General features: G+C 35.8%; 2 long non-coding RNA genes across 3 annotated transcripts; both read right to left on the bottom strand.

The window, feature by feature from the left end:
- Positions 1-4,618: 4,618 nt before the first annotated feature.
- Positions 4,619-6,393, bottom strand: LOC113308975. The gene is made up of 2 exons (XR_003340235.1): positions 6,285-6,393; positions 4,619-4,951 (listed from the first exon to the last, which is right to left on the bottom strand). It is a non-coding gene; the product is annotated as an uncharacterized LOC113308975 (long non-coding RNA).
- A 138-nt stretch (positions 6,394-6,531) lies between these two features.
- LOC113308974 lies at positions 6,532-9,404 on the bottom strand. 2 transcript variants are annotated; one of them, XR_003340234.1, is made up of 6 exons: positions 9,291-9,404; positions 8,449-8,513; positions 7,684-7,754; positions 7,491-7,599; positions 7,286-7,358; positions 6,532-6,905 (listed from the first exon to the last, which is right to left on the bottom strand). It is a non-coding gene; the product is annotated as an uncharacterized LOC113308974 (long non-coding RNA). The 2 variants fall into 2 exon arrangements; XR_003340233.1 differs by having other exon boundaries at positions 7,491-7,754.
- Between the last annotated feature and the right edge of the window lie 16,837 nt (positions 9,405-26,241).

Genomic DNA, 26,241 nt, shown 5'->3' with positions numbered 1-26,241 from the left:
GTTCACTAATACATTAAACTCATGTTCGCTAATCTAAGTTCAATTTGATTCAATAAATCAATGTACCAAAGTGACTTTTACAAATCACAACTCAATAATTATGCATTAATTAATATAATTTTATAATAATAGAGAAACAAAGTACTGCCTACATCAAATGTTAAAATAAAAATATAGAATAGTAAATAAATGAATAATGATTAGTAATTAATATATAGAATTTCATAAATAAATAAATTCATACAAAACAACATAATTAATTTTAGACAAAAATCATGATTATTAGTATAAAATAAAATAAATTAATTAATGTGATCTTAATGCTAAAATAGGTTTTGGTATGATGTTAGGTAGAAACCCCTACCTTAAATGGTTTTCCAAAAAAAACTTTGATGCAAGGACCACTCCTTTTTCCAAGAATAACAAATCATATTCTTTTATTTTTATCTTCTTGTATAATATAAATAAATCCATGAGAAAAATATAGTGAAAGTGAAAGGTAAAAATGATTTAATTTTCTTTTGTTGTTTATCTTTTGTTTTCTTTCCTTTTTTCCTCTACACGTATTTTGGGTAACAAAAACCCTGGTTAACTTATACTCAACACATAAGTTTTGATAAGGGATAAATTACTTAGATAAGTACACTGTATTACATTTTATTTAGATTTTGATTAATACTTAATTTGTAAAGAAAAAAATATATTTAATTTTGAGTATATTTATGATTGCCAAAAAATTAAAATTAAAATTATAAATTTTAATTACTTAGAGATTATATGCAGTGTGACATGTTTATATATATTTTTTTGCTAGAATTGGTGTATTTATCAATTGTAATTAATAATGTATGTCTTGAGTGCATATATCTAAATACAATTATCCAAAGAGATATCATCAAAAGCACCATCAGTATTGCATTTGATCCAACCAAGAGGAGGGGGCATCCATTTATTCAGCATACCAACGGGGAGATAGGTGCTAGGCTTTATCTTTGGTTTCCAAGGTTAACATAGCTTTGGCTCTTTGTAAAACAATAAGTGACTTTCTTTAGTATTTTGGAAAACCAAGGTTATTCCTACTACTCCATAAGGATGAGAGAATAGTAACAAAGAAACATCGAGTCTCATCAGGCAGTTTAGAATCATGTTCAATTAACCAGAACTTCAACTAATCAATGAATGTTTTATTACTAAAAGCATTGGTATTAACATACAGAGAAGATAAAAACCAAACACGACTAGAAAAAGGGAATAAGACTAACGCATGCATAAAAAATTCATTAGGATGACAACATGTGGAACAGTCCACAACTTTCACTGGCATTCTAGAATTTAGAACAGTCCAAGTGGTTATAGCATTCTTAGCAGTTTTCCAGATAAAAGTCTGTATTCTATGAGGAACTCTAATTTTCCAAATATGCTTCCAAATTTTTTTACAAGGGGAAGACCTAAATCCTCTAATTCCCAAGTAGGCAAATTTAAAAGTAAATTTGCCATCCTTTGAAAGGTCCCAAGCCCTCCTGTCAGGTGCAAAGATGGATTAAAAGAATGGTGATAATCTTCTTAACAGAAACATCATCAAAATGGGTGTTAAGTCTACAAATGTCCCAAAACCTAGTGTTGGGATTAATGAAACAAGACACTTTAATACTAGGGTTAGGGGGGGGGGGGGGGGGGACAAGAGGGTTTGGTGTAGCTGTCCCTAAAGTTGGAATCCACTTATCACACCAAGAGTCTATAAATTTTCCATCACCAACAATACAAAAAATGAAGGTTTAGTAATTTCCTTTATGGCATGTAAATATTATTAAGTCCAAGAGCTAACAGTGGGACACTTAACATTCAAAAAATCAGTTTTAGGGAAATATTTAGCTTTAAGAACCTGGGCTAACAAGCAGTCAGGGTTCTCTACAAATTTCCAAGCATTTCTAACAAGCATAGCTAAGTTTTTAAATTCATCTTTTCTAAACCCTAGGCCACTCTCAAATTTAGGAGAGCATAAAATGTCCCAACCTAACATATGCAGTTTTTTTATCTTCAGGATCCAGAGTTTCGCCCCGCCAAAACTTACGTAAATGGGAATCAATTTTCCTACAAAGATATTTAGGAATGAGGAAGGCACTCATCTGATAGAGGGGTATGGCTTGGCCAACATGCTTAATCAGAGTAGTTCTAGTAGCCTGAGATAAGAGTTTATGGAACCAAACAAAAATTCTAGCGCCAACATCTTGTAAAATACTCATGTGAGTCTGGATTTTAGAAGATTTAAAAACAGTAGGAGTTCCCAGATACTTTTCTCCCAGATCTCTAGTGTGAATATTAAGGATGTTAAACAACTAGCATTTTAAAGGCTCAGGATTTTTTTTGCTAAATAAAATTTCAGACTTATCATAGTTAATTTCCTGTCCAGAAGCTAGACAATATTTTTGTAGATAATCTTTAATGGTTTCAAAATCGTTTATAATTGCTTTACGGAACAACATGAAATCATCAACAAATAAAAGATGAGTCATAGGAGGTGCTTCCTTACACACTTTAATGTCTTCCACCAGGCCTTTCCTAGACAGAGTATTTATATAAACTGATAAAGCCTCAGAGAAAATGATGTAGAGATAAGGAAAGATGAGATCTCCTTGTCTCAAACCCCTTTCAGGATGGATAAGACCAGAGAGACTACCATTTAATAGAACATAGTAAGAAACATAAGACAGACATTGGTTTATGAGCGTAATCTAATGATCAGATAAACCCATTTTTTTAAAAACCTTTTCTAGGAAAGACCATTCAAGTTTGAAATAAGCTTTAGACATGTCTAACTTTGTAGCTGCAATACCATCAACTTTCTTATGATGGTTCACAACATAAATAGCTTCATTAGTGATAAGCACGTAAGGGCTATATTTTGTACTCATATTTATATTAGGTAGGACTCGATATTTTGACTAACAATACTATTTTAGTACTTTTGTAGAAAGTACAAGTGATTTCAATCTTCGGAGAGAATAAACAGCAAAATAAGAATGGAAGCGGTGCTTTCGGAGAAAGTGATGAATATCACTCGTGGCAACAGGAAGAGACAACCACTTTAACTATTTATTTGCAATACCACCGAAGGCATGTCACGCCAGCAGATCATATGGTATGAAAAATTGTCTTTGCCCAAGCCCACTAGCGGGTAAACAAGAAGTGCATGGCTGAGTAAATGAGGCAGTGATGGTTTTATATTCTCATGCTGTTGTTGATGTCTTCGTCTGCCGGTAACAAGAATCCAAGATGAGAAGTGATTTCTTAGATAGTTGAGACTGAGCAGTGGTGTGTTGAATAAATGGGTTAACGGAGAAATGAAACTGTGAAGAGTATAGATGCATGTTGGTTGGCAATGGCGCGTTGGATGATAAGTTGTGAGATGGACTGAATTGTGCAAGGGTCAATTGGGTGAGCAGTGCATTCGATGGTGATAGATGATTATGGCTATAACAATGAGTTCATGAAGATGGTACTGGTTTTTGGTGGCGACGAGATTTGGCAGGTCAAGGAATCTGGACAGAGAACAAGGATATAACCTGTGTTGGCTGGTCGGATTCTGCATGAGTTTTCTGTGTGTCGCCAGAGTTGGTGCTGTGCTCGAGTTTGATAACGAGATTGGTTGTGTTGGCTGTATACATGAAAGAAGATGGAGAGAATCGGTGTATGAAGTGGAAGGAGCTGGTGATGCTCAAGGCTTTTGAACACATCGATTGGCCGGGGATGGATTCTGAGCATTGATTTGTGCGTTGGCTGAGATGGTTGCATTCGGAGATAGATGGACTGTATGATGTTGGTTGATGTGAATCGAGTCCAGTATGGTGCTTTGCTTGGACGGTCAGAGTTTGGAATCGGAGGAGTGGCCTGAGCTTGACGAGTTGGTTTTGCCGGTGAATGGAAGTGATGCATAGATGGCCAGAAAATGAAGTTGAGCTGTTACTGTTGTTTAAGGATGATGTTCATGTGGCCGGGATAGAGAGTTGAGATGGGATGTAGCGCAGAAAATGGAGGTTGCAACAGCGAAGGATCTGTGTATTTGGATAATAGCTGTGAATTCACTTTATGAAGCTTGGGATTATGTTTGGTTATCGTACAACACTTGGAGATGGATTGGAGAAGAATCTTAGCCGGAAAAAGTGGCTTGAGAGCAAGTTGGTAATACGTTTTAAGTATCCCTGACATTCAATTTCTCTTCGATTCTGTCGACCATCTCGGTCTGTATAAAGCTGGTGTTGTGGTCAGTTTGGCAATGAATCTTATGGAGCTGGCCTAAGAGATTTGAACGGACAGAAGAGAAAGTGATGCTCTGGTTAGATGGAAGGGAAAAATACGGTTTAGTCCAAAAACGCGTCAAAAAATATAATTTAGTCCATGCTGAGTCAACCAGGTACAAATTAATCCAAAAGTTATTTAAAATATGAAAAACACAAATAACCTTCCTGATTTACAATTTAGTCCAAAGCGACTCATGATGATGTCAGCAACTTTAAATAATATAAAAATAATTAAAAACCAATTTATCTTTTGAACCGTTCATCCAAAATTCACAAACTTTATATATTCGGAAAGCACTTTCCGAGATCTACAAAAAGAGTACCCATATGACTACACAACTTTCATTTTTTTAAAATGTTAATTTACATTAGTGTGTACAACTATGTTTGACGGTGAATATAGGCAGTGAGTTAAAATAATGCCTACCCATCAACTGCTACCTCTGCATGGCCTCTAATAGTAATTAACAAAGATTCAGTGAGACAGCGATATCCTTGTTCAGGGGCGATAAGATATGAATGGTAATCATCTGCTTCATTAATTATCTTTCATACATTCTCCATCACGAGTTGCTTATCAAATTTCAATTTTTTCAAAACTGCATGAAGTTGATTGTTGAAAAACATTGTAAATTTTATCAGCACCTGGGCGTCTGCAGAAAAATGTGAAAATTAAACAAAAAAAATAGGCACCACTTTGTAAAGATAACAAAAAAAGTAGAGAATAAAGAAAAACTGCAGTTACATATATGTCGTCAAGATGTTCTTTGTAATTTTCATCGAAAAGAAACATATACAAAACGAGATTGATCAGATTATTTCATCCCATAAGTCACCCCCAATGTATGAGATTGAAGTCCAATTTTCAACCGTAATCACAAAAGTCAGGTCAAGGGTTTCATAATTCAAAAACTATGGTCAGCTTCAAAAAGAATCAACATGTGCACAACTATGTACACATTAACAATAAACATATGTAAAACTATCTACACATGTTGGATAAAGAGTGAACACTTTTCGGGGAAAGAACGACAACTAATAAGAACTGAGAACATATAAAGCTATAAGTATGCCAAAGGTGATATGAAATGAAAAAGTTGTAACTAAACTCAAGCTATTATGTATCATGCCCCTACAGAAATCTTACGAAGATCAAGACATTGTTTTACCTTAGCATTGCAATAAGATTTCAATTTGAACATGCAAGATTATGTTTATACTTCAAGTACCAAAGAGATCTTAAAATACTTCATTCTTGAGCTAAAGCTATCACTGAAAATTTGCAAGATATATGTTAATAAAAAATGTTAAAAAATGATGTTGTCTTCCTTATTTAATCACATTTATTTATTAACATGTGTGCTTATTAAAAATCAACAGGTGTGCAATCATGTGAACGTCAAAGATCAAGTGTGTAAAATTACGTGCACGTTAAGAATCAACAAATGTACAATTATGTACACATTAAGAATCGAAATGTGTATAACTATGTACACATTAAACAACATGTGCACATATACATGCATACAAGTATGACATAATACATCAGTGTACAAGTATGTACACACCTACAGAAATGGCACAAATTCAACATTGAAAACTACAAAACAGGTCTTGTGTCCATGGCATGATGCATCGGTGTACAATTAATGTACACGTCTACAAATCTAACAAGTTTAACATCCACGCTCACACAAAACAAGCTAGATCTATTTTTATCCATGGCATAACACACCGGAGTACAAATTTGTACACGTCTACAAAAATCTAACAAAATCCAAGAATAATAATATAAACCAAGAAAAATTAAAGCAATTTCAATTTTTCAGTTTAGTAACTGCTTGCAGATCTTCGGGATGAGAAAGTACCACCCCAATAGGAGGATTGCCAAAAAGGTCAATATCAACTACTCTCACGTCTCTTATTTCCAATGTTAGTCGTTCCTAACCAAAAAAAGAAACTTAATATGCAAACACTCTTACATACCTGAAATTGAAACACTAATGCAGAGATTGGACCAACATCAACCAAGTCGTTGGAGTTTAAACCGTTCATTACCACCTCCATGTAAGACCGCTTTGACATTCCAATAAATGCTTCGTCTGTAAGACGAGACTTCATCGACTAGTCATTTTAGAGAATCACTGATTTATACAAAATTATAAAGACCAAAAGTCCAGACCCAGAAATGAAAAAAAAAATTGTTTACTAAAATTTGATTAAGAGTCCTAGTGTGGGCTATTTTATACACATGTAATTTTTGTCACTCGTGTACAACAATGTACACTTGTATTATAGGTGTACTAATATGTACACATGTAAGCTCTTCATATGTGTACAACAATGTACACTTATAAATTGAACCACACTTTCAACAAACCAAAGCTAGAGGTTCTTTAATCCCTGACATACAATGAAAAATGCTACTTCCCTTGCGCAAATATATTTCATATTATTTACCTTTTGTTGGGAAAAAACTCATGTGATGCAACAAAGGTACCAAGATGAATTCTATTACTCATGTGGTTGATCACCATGTCTTTACTTCAACTACAATCATATCACCATCTTTGCTTCCCCTATTAGCATGTGAAAGCAATACATTTCCTATCAGGAACAATCAACAACTAGCATAAGGTAGGTATATGGGAAGTGTACGACTCCAAAATCATTATTCATACACTCAAGTAGGAAAATACTTAACAATCAACATGTGTACAACTACGTACACATTAACAATTACTGGTGTACAACCATGTACACATTAACAATCAACATGTGTATATAGCTGTACAAATGTTGTCCACACGTGTATCCAAGACCTATATATATAACCAAATGAGGGATGAATATGTGAATTTAAGTCTAAGATAAAATTTAATAAATTAGATATCAATTTACTACCTACTGAAATTAAGAATCTATGCTATTACAGTTGGTAAAATGGGCTATAATGCTAGGAAAAAAAAAATAAAAAAAAAATCTACCTTTATTTATCACTACCAGTCCTTAGTGCAGCAAGAATCTTCTTGGATGATGGGACATCTTCAACAAAGCCACCTACAACATATAAGCTCTTAGAATGTGCACACACCAGAGACTTGTAATACAAAACACTAAAAATTCTACTATTGTTCATATTTACTACATATATTATTTTTTTCTTTTCTTTTTTCAGGTGGTAGTACTTACATTCATTGCGTCTGAATCGTCTGACATTTGTAGTGGGAGATTTCCGTTCACCGTCTTGAATGAAGAACATTTGCTATAAGTAATCTTATTATCGTGTGATTCAAGCTGCCTAATTATACCAAAAAACTGGATAGAATATTTATTTTAACATGGACAAAAAACTCATTTGAATTATTTTTAATAATCCGCATACCGTAAACGTTCAAGCTTCGCAACCCTCTGTCCTAACAATAACAATTCGTCGATAGCGTTTCTTTCGTTCACCTAACCATGATTTTATAGTGAATAAACAGAAGTCTAAACTCAACAATATAAACATAATGAATTAAGAAAGATTCAAGAAAGAAAAATCTGGGAACCACCCCATCAACATCATTTTTTAAGTGCATCAGTTCGATGTAAAGCATGCACTCTTCAACCCACCATCCCAACACCATCAACACATCCATGTTATTGAATATTTTCATATGATTTTTATGATTTGCATAAACTAGTGCATCTATGATGTACAAACATATGTACTTACCTAGTAGAATTTTTTTGTGTCCTTTCATTATGTTCTTATACAATTTATCTCATAAAATTTAAAGCATCAGCAAATACACGTACAAGTACCCAACATCACCCCCAAATACTCCATCGTGGAGTACCGATACTAAGCAATACTTACCTACTTCAAACACAAACTAAGCATCACTCCAAACACCCGTTCTCACTAAATTTCCCATATTAAACAATGTCCTTATGCCACTATCCAAACTCTATCATGCCACCACCACATCCACTAACAAAAGATTGCCTATTAAGTTGATAATATTCTACATCAAGTTAACAAACTGATCTCAGATTTTCTAAATTATATAGCTAAGTGAGTCGTCTTTTTTTTCCTGATACAAGTTGAGGCATCAGTTATGCATTGCTTCCAAATGGACAAAGACTATAAAGATGATAACAATACCTTATCTCTATGACAAAGAAGTTCAAGAACCCCCGCTCTAAACGGCATAACCAGCATCCTCTAGCCTACACAGAGTTATCAACAAAATGTCAAATAAGGAGTTTAATTATAAAATAAAAAATTAGGTTCATATATTTGGTGACTATTAGATTATCCAAGCTAGCTCAATACGTTACAAACACAATTCACGATGGAATATTCAATATTGCCTAATTAATCACTACTTAAAGTAGCCTAATTAAGCACTACTTGAAGAATTGTGCAATCTAGCCTAATCAAGCACTACTTGAAGAAAGAGAAATTACAGGAAAACAAAGAGAAATTTATACATATTCTTTTCAAAATTTATCGTTCCCAAATCAAAATCGTTACATAGTAAAAAATGTGATTTAATATCTTATTTAATGAAATTATACAACCTTCAAATCCTTCCAATCAAAATAAACTTCTATTAATTGAGTCTAAATCATAAAACAAATTAGAATCATGCGAAATCTACTCAAAAAATTGTTCTTCAAGTTGAACCTGAAAAACACAAAAAGGCTAGATATATCATCTGTTTTCTTCAAATTAAGCTTAAAATAAAAGAAATCCAAAACAAATCACAGATCTCTCAAAATCTAAAACCTAAAAAAAAATTAAATCGAAAATAGTAGGCAAAAAACAAATTAATCATAAATATAGAAAACAAGAAACCAATCGAAGACCAAATTAATAATAGTAACCAAAAGACAAACAAAAATAAAAAATATCGATAAAAGATCCAGATATGAAAAACAAAATCGAAGAAGAAGAAAAGAAAAAATAGATAAAAACACTCTAATCAAAGATCAAACACTAACCTGAAGAAAATGAATCTTTAGTTTCAAAACACTCAAGACGAAGTATCCCCTTAATCTCTCTGCCATGAGAATTACCCAAAATTTCTTCTTCATATATGAAATGGAAGAAAAGAAATGACGAAGAAGCACCAAGTTTTAGTTGTTGGCCATATTTGTCATACAAAAAATCCATTTTGGACTGAATCGTTCGAAAATGGACCGACTCATCTAGAATTAGGTAAATTTGGATCTCCTAGTACTAGGCTTGAGAAGACAAGACTATTTTGTCTAAAGCCAACCTCAAATGGGAGTAAACGTTAATTTCTACTAGATAGAAAGGAGTTGGGGTTAGGTGTTGGTCGGATTTTGGAAAGAACTTGGACGTGGGATGAATCTGGAAACCAGTGGTGGACTGGGCCTTGAAGATGTTTCTAGGTCGGTAGGTCATATATTGGACTCGCAGCATCACCTATATAACTGAACAGTGACAAACGAAAAGGGGGACGCCGGTTTGGAAGATTATCTCTTGTTATCTGTGTTCGTGACAGACGGAGGAGGGACTTGGAGCCGTCGTGGAGGTTTGCGCATAACAAAGAGAAGAGGAGACGACGATTCCTTAGGTTTAATCTCTCTATCTTTTCCTAATTATTTTTGATGGATTTTGAGAAATCCATTTCGATGTATTGCTAGATTTTATAACTATGGTTTTTGGTAGAAACCATTTTGAGCGAAAGAACAACCTGATCTGAATATATGTGTTGGAGGGTATTATGATTTGAATAAATTTTATTGATTAATCGAAAATACGAGTTGTTGCTTCACCGGTTTTGTATACAATAACCTTCGTGCTTCATAGTTGGGTTCATAAATATGTTTTTGTCTCGTTATTTGATAATTCCATGCTTGGGTTAATATCTTTGATGGGTTATGCTTAGAAGATCCATATAATATTTTGTGAATCGATATTTTAGTTTCGTGTAACTTTCTAGCTGATGCAATTTGATGGTTCATGCTTGGATTTACTCTTTTGATGTGCCATGCTTAGGGTATACCAGTGATATTTACGACTCTAATACATATAATAGGTGATGTCGATAGAACAGACAATAAATAATATTCATGAATTATGTTTCATTTCAGTAATTGAATATAAATAGTGGTGAATACTGAAAACCCCGGTTATTGATTCTCCCGTTGAATTTATTAATCCCCCTCGATAGAATTAGGGTATTCGGATAAATTTCTTAATCCCCCTCGACCACCAACAAGAGGTAAAACAAACGTACCAGCAGTACCAGCAGTTCCTAAGGTATGGCCCGTTGCTTCTGATTGGGAAACAGCTCATGCATTTGTTAGATTGCTAAAAACTTTATATGATACTACATTGAAATTTTCTGGATCAACTTATGTCACTTCTAATTTATTCCTCGACGAAGTAATTTGTATTAATGACGTATTGCAAGAATGGGTTAAGAATGGTAATGTGTTATTGTCTGACATGGCTGACTGGATGGTTTTTAAATATGAAAAGTATTGGGCAGTGGATAAAATCAACAAAATGTTATACATTGCTGTGTTGCTTGACCCACGATGCAAGGAAGCCTATCTTAGATTTGCTTTGACAGAGTTACTGAAAGAGAATCATGTTACAGTTGACCACGAGGTCCATGAGATGATGACTGCAGTGAAACTTATTTTAACAAATATGTTTGAGGAGTATGCACTGTTATATAAAGGGGATGATACGGATTCAAGACCAACAGCTTCAGTACAGACTTCTCGTTCACTAGAACCTCAGAATCCGATCAACAGATTTGTTGAGTCTGAAAAACATCAAGAAACAGTGGAGGGAAAAACAGAGCTGGATATGTATTTCTCAGAGAAAAGAGAGGATTTTAATCCACAATTCGATATTCTGAATTGGTGGAAGGTTAACTCTTCCAAGTATAAGATCTTGTCCATGATAGCTCGAGACGTGCTTGCTATGAAAGTATCAACAGTAGCTTCAGAATCAGCTTTCTCCACGGGTGGTCGTGTTCTTAATGAGTTTCGAAGTTCCATGCTGCCAAAAACAGTCCAAGCACTGATATGTGCTCAAAATTGGCTTCTAGATAAACCAATCAATCTCGAGAAGCTGATAGAAGCGGTTGAAAAAATTGACTTAGGTAAATCTCAAACCTTGCTTCCTTTGTTTTTGCATCTTTCTCTTTGTGATCAGCCTTGCACTAATTAAGTTGATTTCTCAAACCTTGCTATATTTTGATGTGATGCTACAACTTTGGGGCCTATGGGGCATAACTTTTTGTGTGCAAATGTGACCTGATCAGTTCATTATAGGGTCTGCGGGCATAACTTTCTATTAGTCTCCTTGGAATTTGATTAGTCATAATCAATCTTAAAACTTTGGCTTGTTGTTCCTCAATGTCGATTGGGTCTGCGGTCTAGTTGTGATCAGCCCTTTTAAATGGTCTTTACTAACCAATGTTGATTGGTTTTTGTTTCTTCTTGTTTATTGCTGCCTTATATCTGTTTGTTAATAGTCCGGACTCAACTAGATTAATGGTAGTCCTGATACTCAATGATGCTTAGTTCAGATATGTGTTGCGGTTAATGCGAAATCCCAATTTTGATTGATTATGACTCAGAAATATCTTTTGTTTGCCGCAACTGCTTCCTGATTATATGTAATTTGTTACTGAACAGGCTTAGAGATTGTCAATATTATGCTTAAGTGAAACTGCGCCACATCTATTGCTTGAGAATTGCTTATTTTTGCTCCCCTTAAGATTTCTGCTGTTTGTAACATTGGTTCCTTCGACTTATGATATATCAGATCAAATTAGGAACTTATGATCATAATGATGCCTAAATTTAGTGTTTACTGATTATCTATAACTCCTCCTCATTTTACAGATGCGGCAGAAATCTTGCAGGAAATTCCAGACATATCTATCATGGATTGAATAAAATAGTACTCGAATCCAAGGTCTCTTTTTCAGTTTTTGGCATCAGAGATTCATATGGCTTTGCACCAGACTTGTTGCATTTGAATTAGTACTCTTTTGTGTTAACTGTTAACTATCTTATGTCCTTTGTTGCTTTTGAATTACTGAATTAGTACTCTTTTGTGTTAAAAATCATAAGCCGAAGGAACCAATGTCACAAACAGCAGTTTGTAACTTTTGAATGAGGAACCAATGTAACTGTTAACTATCTTATGTCTGTACTCTAGTTTGTAACTTTCTGTACTTAGTTTTTTTTTTGATGTCTTGTGATCAAATCCGCGGTTAATCCGCAACCGGCCCACAAAATCCGCTGATCCGCAGAGGGAAAATCCGCGGGTGATTGGGCCGGTCACGGTTTGAATTCCCAAATCCGCAACTGTGACGGTTTGGTTGCGGGTGACCCCTAATCCGCAACCGTCCGTCCGTTGCTCACCCCTAGGGTTAGGTGTTGGTCGGATTTTGGAAAGAACTTGGACGTGGGATGAATCTGGAAACCAGTGGTGGACCGGGCCTTGCAGATGTTGCTAGGTCAGTAGGTCATATATTGGACTCGCAGCAGCACCTATATAACTGAACAGTGACAAACGAAAAGGGGGACGCCGGTTTGGAGGATTATCTCTTGTTATCTCTGTTCGTGACAGACGGAGGAGGGACTTGGAGCTGTCGTGGAGGTTTGCGCATAATAAATAGAAGAGGAGACGACGATTCCTTCGGTTTAATCTCTCTATCTTTTCCTAATTATTTTGATAGATTTTGAGAAATCCATTTCGATGTATTGCTAGATTTTATAACTAGGGTTTTTGGTAGAAACCATTTTGAGCAAAAGAACAACCTGATGTGAATATATGTGTTGGAGGCTATTATGATTTGAATAGATTGATTCTTGAATAAATTTTATTGATTAATCGAAAATACGAGTTGTTGCTTCTGTAGTTGCAGGAAATCCTACACTACACCCCTCACAAGATTTCATTAACATTCAACTCATTTTTGGATTAACAATCCTAATTTTATTGATGAATCTTTGAACAATCTTACAAGAAAAGATAAAGGAATCAAGAATAACCACTGCTCTAAATTTTCTCTCTCCTATTTACTTGCTTCTCACTCAAAAAAGATCTCTCTCCTTCCTTTACAACTGAACGGCTGTTTATAGGGAATTACATAGTGGATGACAGCTAATCTGTCCTTTATTTTCGGATATGACTTGCGACATTATCGCAATCTTATAAATATCAATCTCGCAAAACTTCCTTATTTTCGCAGGACCGTCACACTTTTCCCATGATTTGGTTGATGTCGTTTATTATGTCGTTTCTGAAGTTGTTCTACGACACTGTCGTGTTGTGTTGTTAATAATTTCGTTGAGGCATTATTGCTGCGAGATTCTGATCCTACATCTTGCCTCTTCTCATATCTTCTCTGTTAAGTAGAGAACGATGTGAGAAATGCCGCAGCTATCCATCACTTCATATTCTGCATTTATCACACTATCCTTTCTCCCATCTGTTTCTCTCTCCCTTTTCTTCTTTTTTACTCTCTTTTTCATCTCTCTGCAACTTCATCATTTTCTCCGTAAATTCCTCTGCTGTAATTTTTCTTCTATCTTCCTTCTTCAGTCTTCTTAATTCTTCGTTCATTCCCATACTCGATATTCAGATATGCCTCCAAGTGGTCAAAAACATGAGAAAACCTTAAAGGAAGTTCAAAAAGATCTTGCCGAGAAAGGTTTCACACTTTCTACCATTCCTGGTGAAAGTGCCAAATCAATTCTTTCTATCAAACTTTTCTCTGATCAACATTGTGATGATCAATCAATCATAGTTTCGCTGGGTCGAATTCTCGCAGGTCTCTCCATTCGTCTTTATGACCCAGATATTCCTCTGTTCTATGAAATTCTCGCTCACTTGGTATTTTCGCGAGCTATCTTCCAATTGAGTGGGGATTGCATCCGTCTGATGCTGGAGTTCGCTAACCGTGGTGCTGGTAAAGGATCTGTTTATTCCAAAGAACTTAGGGATCTTAAATTCGTAGATCTAGAGATAGTCGCTGAGAAGTATACAGTAGCGGATTTCTTCGAAAATTATGAATTAATATCCATGAAGAAAGAGAATACTCGCTGGGGTGCAGTATTCTCTTGCGAAAATAAAGCCCCATGACATTTCCGTCTTGCGAAGAAATCGCAGGACGTCTTAGCACTTTCATGCGAAAACCCATTGATCTCGTCTTATCTTTCTCTTTAGTATTATTTCCTCTTCAGGATTGTCGCAAAAATATGACAAGCCTTAATACCCTTGCGAGTAAAAAGCCTCATGACATTTGCGTCTTAAGACACTTATCAGCTCCCTAATGGAGGGTGCCGCCCTTATATCCCTCCTGGTTGCCCCTTCAAGGAGGCGTACCTCTACCATACAAGGTTGGCTCCTCCCATCCGGTCTTAACAACAACCAGTTGTTTTCGCAGCCTCTTATCCCTTTTACCTATAGGGTTTATGGTTACGAGACTGCACCCTAAGTGGTGTTTTCTTCGGGCCGAGTGCAGTATAAGCCAAGACTTGTCAAGAATGGAAAGGTGCGCTCCAGACGCCCCTGGCACTCTTGACTCAACCGTGTACCTCGGCGCCTTGGTCAGATTCTGCACTCCTTGGGAGAGTCCTTATTACCTTAGTCGCCCAACCTAAGTCATATGCTTAAGCTGAGAATCCAAGGTTCCTCTCCCGGATGGGCTTTATTGACCCCAAATCTCCATGACTCAGGTTCTGGTGGCGGTGTAGCCTTTACCTGAGCCATGCAACAGGTACCCCCTTATATGACATACTTTAGGTCTTACATTTGCCTCTTGTGAAATTGTATTCACGAACTAGGGTATACGCCATAAAGGTTCGCCCCTTTCTCTTTTGTCATTGTTCTCTGATTGTCTTTTGTAGAATTCATTATCTCTGCGAGATTCTCGCACATCATCACATCGTATTTGCACTTCTCAATCTATTTTTTATCATTCAGTAAAATGTACTTTTTGAAAATTTTCGCAAGAAATCAACCATTCATACACATCTTATTTTCTGCTACTGCTTCCTTGGTAGTGGTATGTTCACCATTTCTTATTCTGAGCTAGCATTAGTTTCGCAACATTTCTTCTTCTTTTCGTTCGATTGCATCCACCATCAATCTCTCACTTCTTTGTGTCTCTTTGATTTTGCGTCGCCAACTTTCCTTCTTGTTTGCTCTTCCTTCGCAGGATTCTACCTCAGTTTCGTAACATTTCTTTCCTTCAACCCAATCTCCTTTTATGATTCCTACACCGCTGGGGTGAGGGAATTTGATGCACTGGTGTAAAGTTGAAGCTACACCTAGAATCCCATGTAGCCAAGGTCGACCAATTAATGCATTGTAGGGTGACTCTACGTCAGCAACATAGAACAGGATTTCAGAAGATATTCCCTTCAATGGAATTCGCATAGTAACCTCCCCTTTAGGCTTGTTGGAAGTACCATTAAAACCATATATCTTATATGTTGATGGTATAAGATCATCATCTCTCCCTCCCATGGTTTTATAAGTATGATAGAATAAGATGTTCACAGAGCTTCCGGTATCGATTAAAATCCTATTAATTGCCCATGAGTCTTCAGCTTCATCATCTTCATCTTCTTTCGGTTTTAGATTAATTTCTAATTTTACCACTAATGGATTGTCATATACTTCTCCACCTTCAGGGACTTATTCTGCGGTAAAAGAAATAGTCTGTTTGTGCCATTCCTCTACCGGCGAGATTTTCGCAATATTCATAATTTCTCTTCCATCATTGTCTCTTGCGAACACTCTACTCAAAACATTGTCATGAAAATCTTCAATTGTCTTGTATGAATGTACGATAGAGTGACAGAATAGATTCTTTGCTTTTGCACCAACTTCTACGAAGAATGTTTCCTTTTCTTTTACCGTGTTTACTCTGTGATGCTCTAGTGGTGGTGGCGGCAATGGTTGAGATTGTGGATGCCTTACCAGAAAGTGATTTAGCTTTCCTTGATCTATCATTCTCAGAATAATTCTCTTTATATTTCTGCAATCATTTGTAGTATGTCCATGGAAATGATGATAAAAACAGAACTCATGACTTCTGTTGCTTGGAGGTGGTTCAGTTCCCATGTTCCATGGTGTCGGTATATTCTCCATCAAAATTATAACTTCCCATATTTTCTCCACGCTTGCATTTAGAGGTGGCATCTTGATCTCCTACCACATTATCTTGTGTCTTCCCTGCCCTCTATGATAGTTTTGCCTTTGACCTCCATAAGTTTCTCGCAGCTGATCAAGCCTTTGAATCTTGTTATTTCCACCACGATTGTAGAAATTTCTTTCTCTTTCATACTCCTCTTGATCTTGGCTTCCCATAGCCACCAGTTTCTGTTAATTGTTTCCCATCATCTTTTCTTGTTGTCCATGCGAAGTGCTCGCCACTGTATTTATTAGTTTGGGTAATAAGCTTGCATTCGCTGCTTGTGAAATGGTATTCGCAACTGGGTATTATTCCATCTCATTTTGCCTTTCCTCTAGAGCAATATACTCTTCCTGAAGTTCTCGCAGTTTGGTCATTGTGATGGTGTTCTTGACTCTGAAAATTTGGACATATAATAGATTGGTTGCGAACATAGCATTGATAAATGACAAGATAAGATATCTCTCATCCACACGGCCAGCCATCTCACTACACATAGTTCTCCACCTTTTGGTCAGATGCTTCAGACTTTCGCCAATCCTTTGTTTTAATCCAAACACATCTTCAATACCATCTCGAAGAATTATTACTTATATATGCCCCCAAGAATGTGGTCTGCAAATGATTGAAAGATGTTATTGTATTTTTTGGTAGACCTTCGAACCATTTTAACGCCTCTCCTGTTAGACTGGATGCAAAATACTTGCACAATACGGCATCATGATTTTCCCACTATAACATGCATCTCACATAGGCTTTGATGTGTTGAATTGCACAAGTTGTTCCATCAAAGATGTTGGTTAATGCGGACAAATTGCATTTCGGAGGTATTCCTCCTAGTTGTACTTCTCTTGTAAATGGAGTTTCCGCAGCTTCTTCTATAGCTTCATCTAATTGTCTTCTGCCTACTTCTCCTCTATTATTTAGCATTCCTCTCATTTATTCCAATTCTTTTAAGATTTGTTCATTTACGCCTAAATTTTGATCCATTGGTCTTTTTAATTTCGCCTTCCTTCTTCTGCGTTCATGTCTTTCTTCTCTCGCGAAATTTTTCATTTCTTCTTCATCATTCTCATCTCGTCTTCTCCTGCGATTCTCTTCCTCATCTCTATCTTGAATTCGCATATAATGATGTCTCTCATTCCCCTCCATGATTTTGTTCATTTCTTATCAATTCCATTCGTTGTCTTTCAGCTCTCCTCTGTACTCTATCATACTCTTCATTGAGATTACCGTTATTCCGGTTTTGTGTACGCCTTTTTTCTCGATTGTCTTGATTATTCTGGCGAATCGCTTCCTGTATCTCTTGTTCTTCCATTTCCGCTCTCAATCTTTCACGTTCGCGAGTTAAATGTGCTTGTTCAGCATAGTGTCTTTCAATTTCTTCTTCAATCGTTTGTTGATTTCTTTGAGCTTCTCTCTCATGTAAAATTCCCCTTCATTCCTCTCGATTCCCTTCGCCATCTTGATTATTTCGTCCCTGACGTTGTCCATTCTCTTGATTTCTATCATTTTTCCTATCATCAAAAGTTTCATTTTGTGGAACGTAACGATCATCAGTCCTTTCTCTATCTTCGCGATGTTCTTCATTAGGATTTGGTATTTCTTCTCGAATATTATTTCCAGCATTAACTGTGGGTGAGTTTCGCCTCATCTCTCTTCTAGTCGATCTTGAATATGATCTTGTAGTACTTCTCGACCTTCTACTCTGTAGTCTCATATTTTCCATCCTCAATTCGTGATTTTGTCTTGTTAGATTTGCACGTTCTTCTGTCTCAGCTCTTCTTTCTTCATGTATTCTTCGTCTCAACGTTTCTAACGCTCCAATTTCCTCATCTCCATGAATTATTCCTTCATATGCTTCTTGATTTCTCTCTACCTGTCTATGGTTTCTGTTTGCTGCTATTCTTCTACTTCTTCTGCTGAATTTGATCGCCAAATGTGTACACTCACTCTATCATAATCTGTTGTTCCATTTTGTACCGGTGTTTGCTGAACTGGCGGTTGAACTTGATTTTCTCCATTATTCATCCTTCTAGTAGATTCTCCCATTTCACTTCTCTCCCTTCCAGCAAGTCTTTTACTTCTTCTTCTAGCAGTTGTCGGTTGTTCCGATACATTTCTCCTTCTAGCCATTCTTTCAATACTAACAAATTGTAAGAGATTATGTAAGTTTTTCACCAATTACTTTCAATTCTAATAAATTACAATATTAATCTTCAACTTTTTCTAGAAAAATCTTCAATCTTCAACCCCCTCCCTGTTTCTAGCGCCATTATGTAGTTGCAGGAAATCCTACACTACATCCCTCACAAGATTTCATTAACATTCAACTCATTTTTGGATTAACAATCCTAATCTTATTGATGAATCTTTGAAAAATCTTACAAGAAAAGATAAAGGAATCAAGAATAACCACTGCTCTAAATTTTCTCTCTCCTATTTACTTGCTTCTCACTCAAAAAAGATCTCTCTCCTTCCTTTACAATTGAACGACTATTTATAGGGAATTACATAGTGGATGACAAGTAATCTGTTCTTTTTTTTATATGACTTGCGACATTATTGCAACCTTATAAATATCAATCTCGCAAAACTTTCTTATTTTCGCAGGACCGTCACACTTTTCTCATGATTTGGTTGATGTCGTTTATTATGTCGTTTCTGAAGTTGTTCTGCGACACTGTCGTGTTGTGTTGTTAATAATTTCGCTGAGGCATTATTGATGCGAGATTCTGATCCTACAGCTTCACCGGTTTTGTATACAATAACCTTCGTGCTTAATAGTTGGGTTCATAAATATATTTTTGTCTCATTATTTGATAATTCCATGCTTAGGTTAATATGTTTGATGGGTTATGCTTAGAAGAGCCATTTAATATTTTGTGAATCAATATTTTAGTTTCGTGTAACTTTCTCGCTGATGCAATTTGATGGTTCATGCTTGGATTTACTCTTTTGATGTGCCATGCTTAGGGTATACCAATGATATTTGCGACTCTAATACATATAATAGGTGATGTCGATAGAACGGAAAATAAATAATATTCATGAATTATATTTCATTTCAGTAATTGAATATAAATAGTGGTGAATACTGAAAACCCGGTTATTGATTCTCCCATTGAATTTATTTTATTAGTTTATTTTAATTTTATTATTTCATTTTCCATTCTAAAAATCTCAAAAACATCTTTTGTTGGTTAGTCGATTAGAGATATTGATTACGGTATTTCCACCGCTCCCTGTGGGATCGACTCGTACTTGCCTCTGTCTACTAGTTAGACACTGTGCGATTACGGTTTATTTATATAGGGTTTTCCAGAATCCCACCAATTAGCAAGAAGAATGTTGTCAGAGATACTTTTCTTAGGCACAAAAGCACTGTGAGAGATAAGATTGTTCATAAAATGTTTTAGCCTATTTGCTAAAATCTTAGACATGATTTTGTAAATAAAGTTACGGAGGCCAATGGGCCTAGAATGAGAGACAAGTTCAGAAAGAAGGACCTTAGGAATGAGAGAAATATTAGTGCGGTTAAACACTTTAGCAATGTGCCCAGTACGAAAGCAAGTTTGGGTCATATCTACAACTGCCTCACCAACTATGTCCCAGTGTTTTTGATAAAAAAAACCCGTAAAACCATCAAAACCTGAATTTTTTCCCCTCTCACTTGAAAAACTGCATTTTTTTTATTTTTCAGCAAAAGGTGGAGAATTTAGATGAGAATTATCCTCCACAGAGAACTTTACAAGAAGATCTTTGAGGAATTCATCCTGAAATTGCTGAGGATGAGAAGTATATATATTTTTGAAATAATCAACAAAAGAAGTGGATATACTATCTCTATCAGTTAAAATGGTACCAGCATTATTCTTAATCCAACTAATAGCATTTCTCTTTCTCTTGAAAATAGTGACTATGAAAATAAAGGGTATTTATATCACCTTGCATGAGCCAAACTTCTCTAGATTTGTACTTCCAGTATAATTCTTCCAAATTATACAAGTACTCCAATTTGGCTCTAAGTCTAGCAATGGAGCTAGAGTCAGTTGGGTTGGAAAGTTAGAGTATTAGATAAATCTTCTCTAGTAGTATTAATATTAGTCTGGATGTTACCAAAGGAGGACTTATTCCAATCACGCAAGCCTTTCTTAGTACTAAGAAGTTTTGCTTTCAGTTTGAAAACAGGAGATCGTACCACATTAACAAACCAAGAATTAGCTATAATATCTCTACAGGTAGGGTCTTCAATCTACATGGCCATAAAGTGAAATGGTCTAGGCATACAAAATATTATCATAGTTAGAACCAATATGCATGAGACGATGATCAGATGAATCTCTAGGCAAGTTATTAACACAAAATGTAGGGAACAATTGTTCAGCACATTGATTGATTAGACATCTGTCTAGTCTCTCAAGAATTAGATCATTCCCTTGTTGCATGTTAGACTGAGTAAATATAGGACCAGAAAAGCCAGGATCATGTAAATTTAACACAGAGCAAAAGTTCCTAAGATTTAAGAAATCAGAATCCTCTACTTATAAACTACCATTCTTATCCTCGGTACCTAAAAGAGCATTAAAGTCTCCTAGAAAGAAGACAGGTTCATCTGGAGATGTACGAAGTAACTGGTATTGGTTTTCCCAGAAAGCTTGTCTTAGGCTACTATTAGGTTAACCATATATGAAATGAATGTGTCATAGTTTGGAATGGAAAATATCATTGGATGTGACATAGATGCCCCTCGAGCTTGAGGATAAAATGTTGACTAAACCACCACTTCCCAATACTTGGAATATTAAATGTGCACAGAAAACCCATATTTTTTAATCTTCTAGCATCCAAATGTTTGTTCATTTTAGTTTCCGACAGGAAGATTATATCAGGTTGATATTTCTACATAACATGTTGAGTTCCTTATTAGCAGTTTTTTTACCCAAACCTCTAATGTTCCAGCAAACCATGTTGACATTATTCACATGGAAGGGATCATAGTAATATCAACATTAAGAGGATCAATCATAGGGGGGGAGAAATTGAATTTACCTGATTGGTAGAATCAGAACCACTACCAATTTGAGAAGCATCTTGGGTAGAATTGAGACTCAGAGTAGCAGCCGCATGAATAAAATTATTGAGGACACCATTTTTGCTTGGGGAATCGTCAGCAGGTACATTATGGTCTTGTTTGGCCCCTTGGAAATGCCTATCCTAGGTTGGGTTATCAAGAAAATACATTTAAATTATATTTGTCTTGTTATAATTCTAGTATAGGATATGAACAACTAAATCTTCCTTGATTTTAGGAAGCTAAAAAAGCAAGGTTATACTATTCTCCAAAATAGCCAGGATACCAATATCCTTGCCTGGGTTAGACGGTTACACAAGTAGTTATTTTAATTAATCAAAATACTTTCAATTTTTTTAATTTTATTGTTATGTTTTTATTGTTTTCTCCAACAATATTTATCCATAATATAGGATTATTTTATAAAAATACAAATTTAGAATATGGAGAAACAAACATAATATATGATAAACCCGTGATGGATATATCGGAAAGACAAACATCATCTTAATTAATACATCTTGTGATAATCCTGCTCAAGTTAGAGAAAAAAATTCCCTAGCTAAGCTTTATGTAGTTAAAGCTCCCAAACACGGCCTATAACTACCATAAGGATCAACTAAGGAATGGGTATTAAGGGTACAGTTAGATAGATTGATTGCATGGAGATCTCCTAATTTGGTAATAGGGGGAAAAGGTTTTGAGTAATCAGGTTCAAAAGCATCATTCTGTTTTGGAATGACCACAATACTAGCTAGATTAGAATTGCTAGCTCTAGTACGTTTCCTTAAACCCGATCTGGGATTAATCTTCCTTTTGAGGTTTGATAGAGCATTGTGTTTAGCAGCTGATGAGATAACTTCTTCTCTAGTAATAATATGATGTTGCGTCGGAGCAGCAACAATTTTAAACCTTCTACAAGAGTTAGTGGTTCGAATAGGTCCCCGATTTAAAAACTCGGGATTAGCAATAGAAGCTTCAACTGTAAAATTCTAAGTTGCTTAAAGATAACCGACAATTCATTATTTAACTGAGTTGAGCTTTGTTGAATCGGTCTGACATCAGAGATCTTTAGAGCGGTTGATCGATTAACAAAAAGACCTATTTGGAGGTTATTTGCTAAGCCTTTTTGGACAATATTTTCAACACTTTGAGTAGTATCTTCAGATTTTCCTTTAGATTTTACATGAGAGTCAATAGTGATATTTTAAGTGTCGAGCACTATATCACTTGGAGACATAATAGTGTCATTTACCACTATATTAGGAGTAGATACAAAACATTGAGATGCTGGTTGTTGCGGCATCATGAGTCTTGAAATAACTGGGAGAGAATATTTCGAGCTAGAACAAACTACTTCTTGAATAATCTTCTGTTTAGATTTCCATGCTGGACAATTAGCATCTTTATGATCTAACACCTGACAGGAAGTACAAAAATAACACGGAACCTTGTAGTATCTGCATTCAATGAAGAACAGTTGAGTTCTTCCAGAAGTAAAAGAGAGGAATTCCAATAGCTAATGCCTTTTGAAAAAAAACTCTGACACAAACTTTAACATTCTTCTCCATATGGATCTTTTGCCTCAATCAGTTCTCCAAGTTCGAAGGTGAGCTTTTGAAGATCCTCAAATTCAGTACATTCCTTTGGGATGTTACACAGAATCAGCCATATAAGCTCTTCTGCAAAAGAAACTTGATAATTTTGTTGGCCAACCAGTTGGGGGGACAAATTTAAGAACCATTAAATAACCACACGCATACCAAGGACGTTGATCATTCACTCTATTGAAATCACTCTCTGCTGGAAATCTTATGAGAACTTTGTTTCTCAACCCGTTAAAGGTAGTGACAATGGGAGTTTGAGCTAAAGGCCATTGGTTACAGATGTGGTAACGAATGAAGGAGGTAGGAATCAGAGTTTCACAACAGATATACCCAACCATGCACCATTTCCAGTTATTATCATTCTCAGCTTCAATACTCGTTTTATCAATGAAAACTGGTTCAGAAAGAGATGAAGGTAGAGTTAACTTCTCAGCCATTTGGGTTGTGAGATTTTGAATGTCAAGACTTTTAGGATTGGTATTATCTTGGGAGGAAGATGGTTCCATATAGATTAAAAAATTGATGGTAATAAAAGTATTTTTATCAGAAAGGGAAGCTATTTTAGAGACTAAAATGTGTATTTGAATACAAAAGATTCTTGGTTTGGTACTAGAATGGTGATAAAGACCTCTCATACATATGTACAAATACAAAAAAAAATTGTCATCTGAAGTATACTAATCCTTAAAATGGGAAATGTGAGAGAGTTGAAATAATATGAAAATAAGCATATGGAGAATGGTGCAAACTTATGAAAGATTTCCAACTTTTTGTTTTTAAACAAAGTACACTTATCGGAAGTTCTGTCTTTTTCTAACCCACTTTTCAAGGGAGATGAAAGGAACTGTGGCTTCAAAATCACATGGGATTGGTAGCAAAATAACATACTAAATTTTTTTCCAAGCAACCAGCATAAGATTTTTCTCTTATGATGAGAATAGAGGTTGGTGAGTATTTTAAGAAGTTTGTCTCATTTGGGTTGGTTTGCAAGAATTTTTTTGCACAACCTGTCAAACGTAATTAAAACTGATGAATATGGTAAATAATGTAGATGGTAAATATATGTGGGATGTTGGTTTGGGTAATTTTTTGATTCATGGGTATTGAATAATGAGATCTCTTTGGCATGGTGAGTAACGATGTTGGCTGGAGTGGTACAATAAATAATCCATCTAGTTAGCGTTCCCCAGTTAGCAATGGTGCCTCTCAACAGATGTTGCTTTCCCTGAATCTGCATAAAACCAAAAATTTTAATTAAAACCCAAATAAATTTTTCAAATGTAGGTGACCTAATTATGTACCTCTTAATAACAGTTCCAACAGGAGTAAAGGCTAATGAATCGTCTTGAATTAGACTTTGAAAATAGGGTTTAATAGAGTAATGATTACTTTGAAGAGAGTGTGCATGGCATTGAACTGGCGTGAATAGCCAAGCGACATGAACCTTGACCAAGTGCCATAAATGGCCATTTATGGCTAATCTACCACCATTATTTAAGTAAGAGATGGGAGTAAATAAATTAATATACCAAATTAAACCAAAAGAAGAAACCATAAGCAAGTGAGTAACGGCCGATACTCCAAGCAGGTCAGGGAATGGGAACCACCCTGAGTTACCCCCTGATTGAGAGGCAGTGCGGCATGCAAATAGTGCAATTGAAGTCTTATTAAGTTCTACGATGGAGAGGTTAATTTGTTTTTTGAATCTGGAGAAAACCAAAAACAAAGAACAAGAAGAGAAAGAAAAATTTGATAGGTTAAGGATTGAGAATGACGATGAATTTCAATTGTGGATGCGAAAATATGATGATGTCGATTCACGACGAACCAGAAAAAGGCTTCAACATAGAGGTGAGTGGATATGTTCATGGGGGAATACTCGGAGTGCAACCGAAAGTGAAAATGAGGATGAAGAAAATCAAGTTGAAAGAGAAGAGGAAGATGATAGCAGTGATGATTCGATGAAAAAAGCATAGAATGTAAAAGTTGCAGAGAGAAAGAAGATGAATCAACAACAATTCAAAGATGTAATGTACAGATGTTATCTTGCTGAGAAGAAAAGTAACCCTTAAAAGTTTGCTTGAGCCATGTGAGAACCTGTGATTGCTGGTGAGACGAAGATTTGCAGTTAAGAGGAAGAGGAGAATTCAGAAGATGAAGTTCTTTATGGGTCATTTTCTTCTTCGGGTAGTGATGATGATGGTCAGGGTTTCTACTATGAAGAGGATGAACTTGGAAGCAACAGTGACAATGATGGCAATTTTTGGTGATCGTTTTGTAAGTATGATCAAACCCCTTGAAAATAGAGTCTTGTGATTTGCTAATTATTGGATTTCTTAAACATCTTCATGAAAATTTGTGGGGGTATTGATGATACTTGGTGTTTCTCAAAAAATGTAAGGCGAACGGAGTTTCAGTTTCTGACATATTTTTGTAGATGGGGAAAAACGATTTGCTGGTTTTTAAGGAATTGAGGAGACGACCGTACGGAGGAGACTCCTCGAACAGAGCGAAATGTTAAACCTCACACAGATGCACCGCTGCAAAGGGAGTGCTTTAGATTCGAGAGATCAATCTGTAGTACTCCGGCCTAAATCAAGACAATGACCATTCCAGAGTAAATTCGGTCATAAGAGAGGATGGGTTGATCTGTAGGAGGGAAGCTGAGAAATATGTGGAATCAATGGTAATCAAAGATTGTGGGTGTGTGAATTCTGAATATGATAAGCTTTGAGTGATTGACATTGCTCAATTGAGAGTAGTTGCTCAATTGATGAGTTGATGATCTCGTGTTGTCAGTTTGACGTGAGATTGATGATACTGATCATGCAGATTCAATCATGATTCAGAGACTTATTTATATTGCTGGAATTTTAGACACCATGATTCCATGAAGTGTGGCAGTTGATGGAATCAAGGAGTGGGGAAGTGGAGATCGTGTTTGAAACCAGTTGCTCAACGTGTGGAGACTTGGTCGATTTTCCACCCACTACCTCGTGAATTCCTTCAACTGATTGCACAACTTGCTCACATTCCATCGTGTGTTTGAACACACGTGTCGTAGACCG

Source organism: Papaver somniferum, chromosome 9 (assembly GCF_003573695.1).
Source record: "Papaver somniferum cultivar HN1 chromosome 9, ASM357369v1, whole genome shotgun sequence".
Lineage (NCBI taxonomy): Eukaryota > Viridiplantae > Streptophyta > Magnoliopsida > Ranunculales > Papaveraceae > Papaver > Papaver somniferum.
This window is presented reverse-complemented; position numbering and strand designations above follow the sequence as displayed.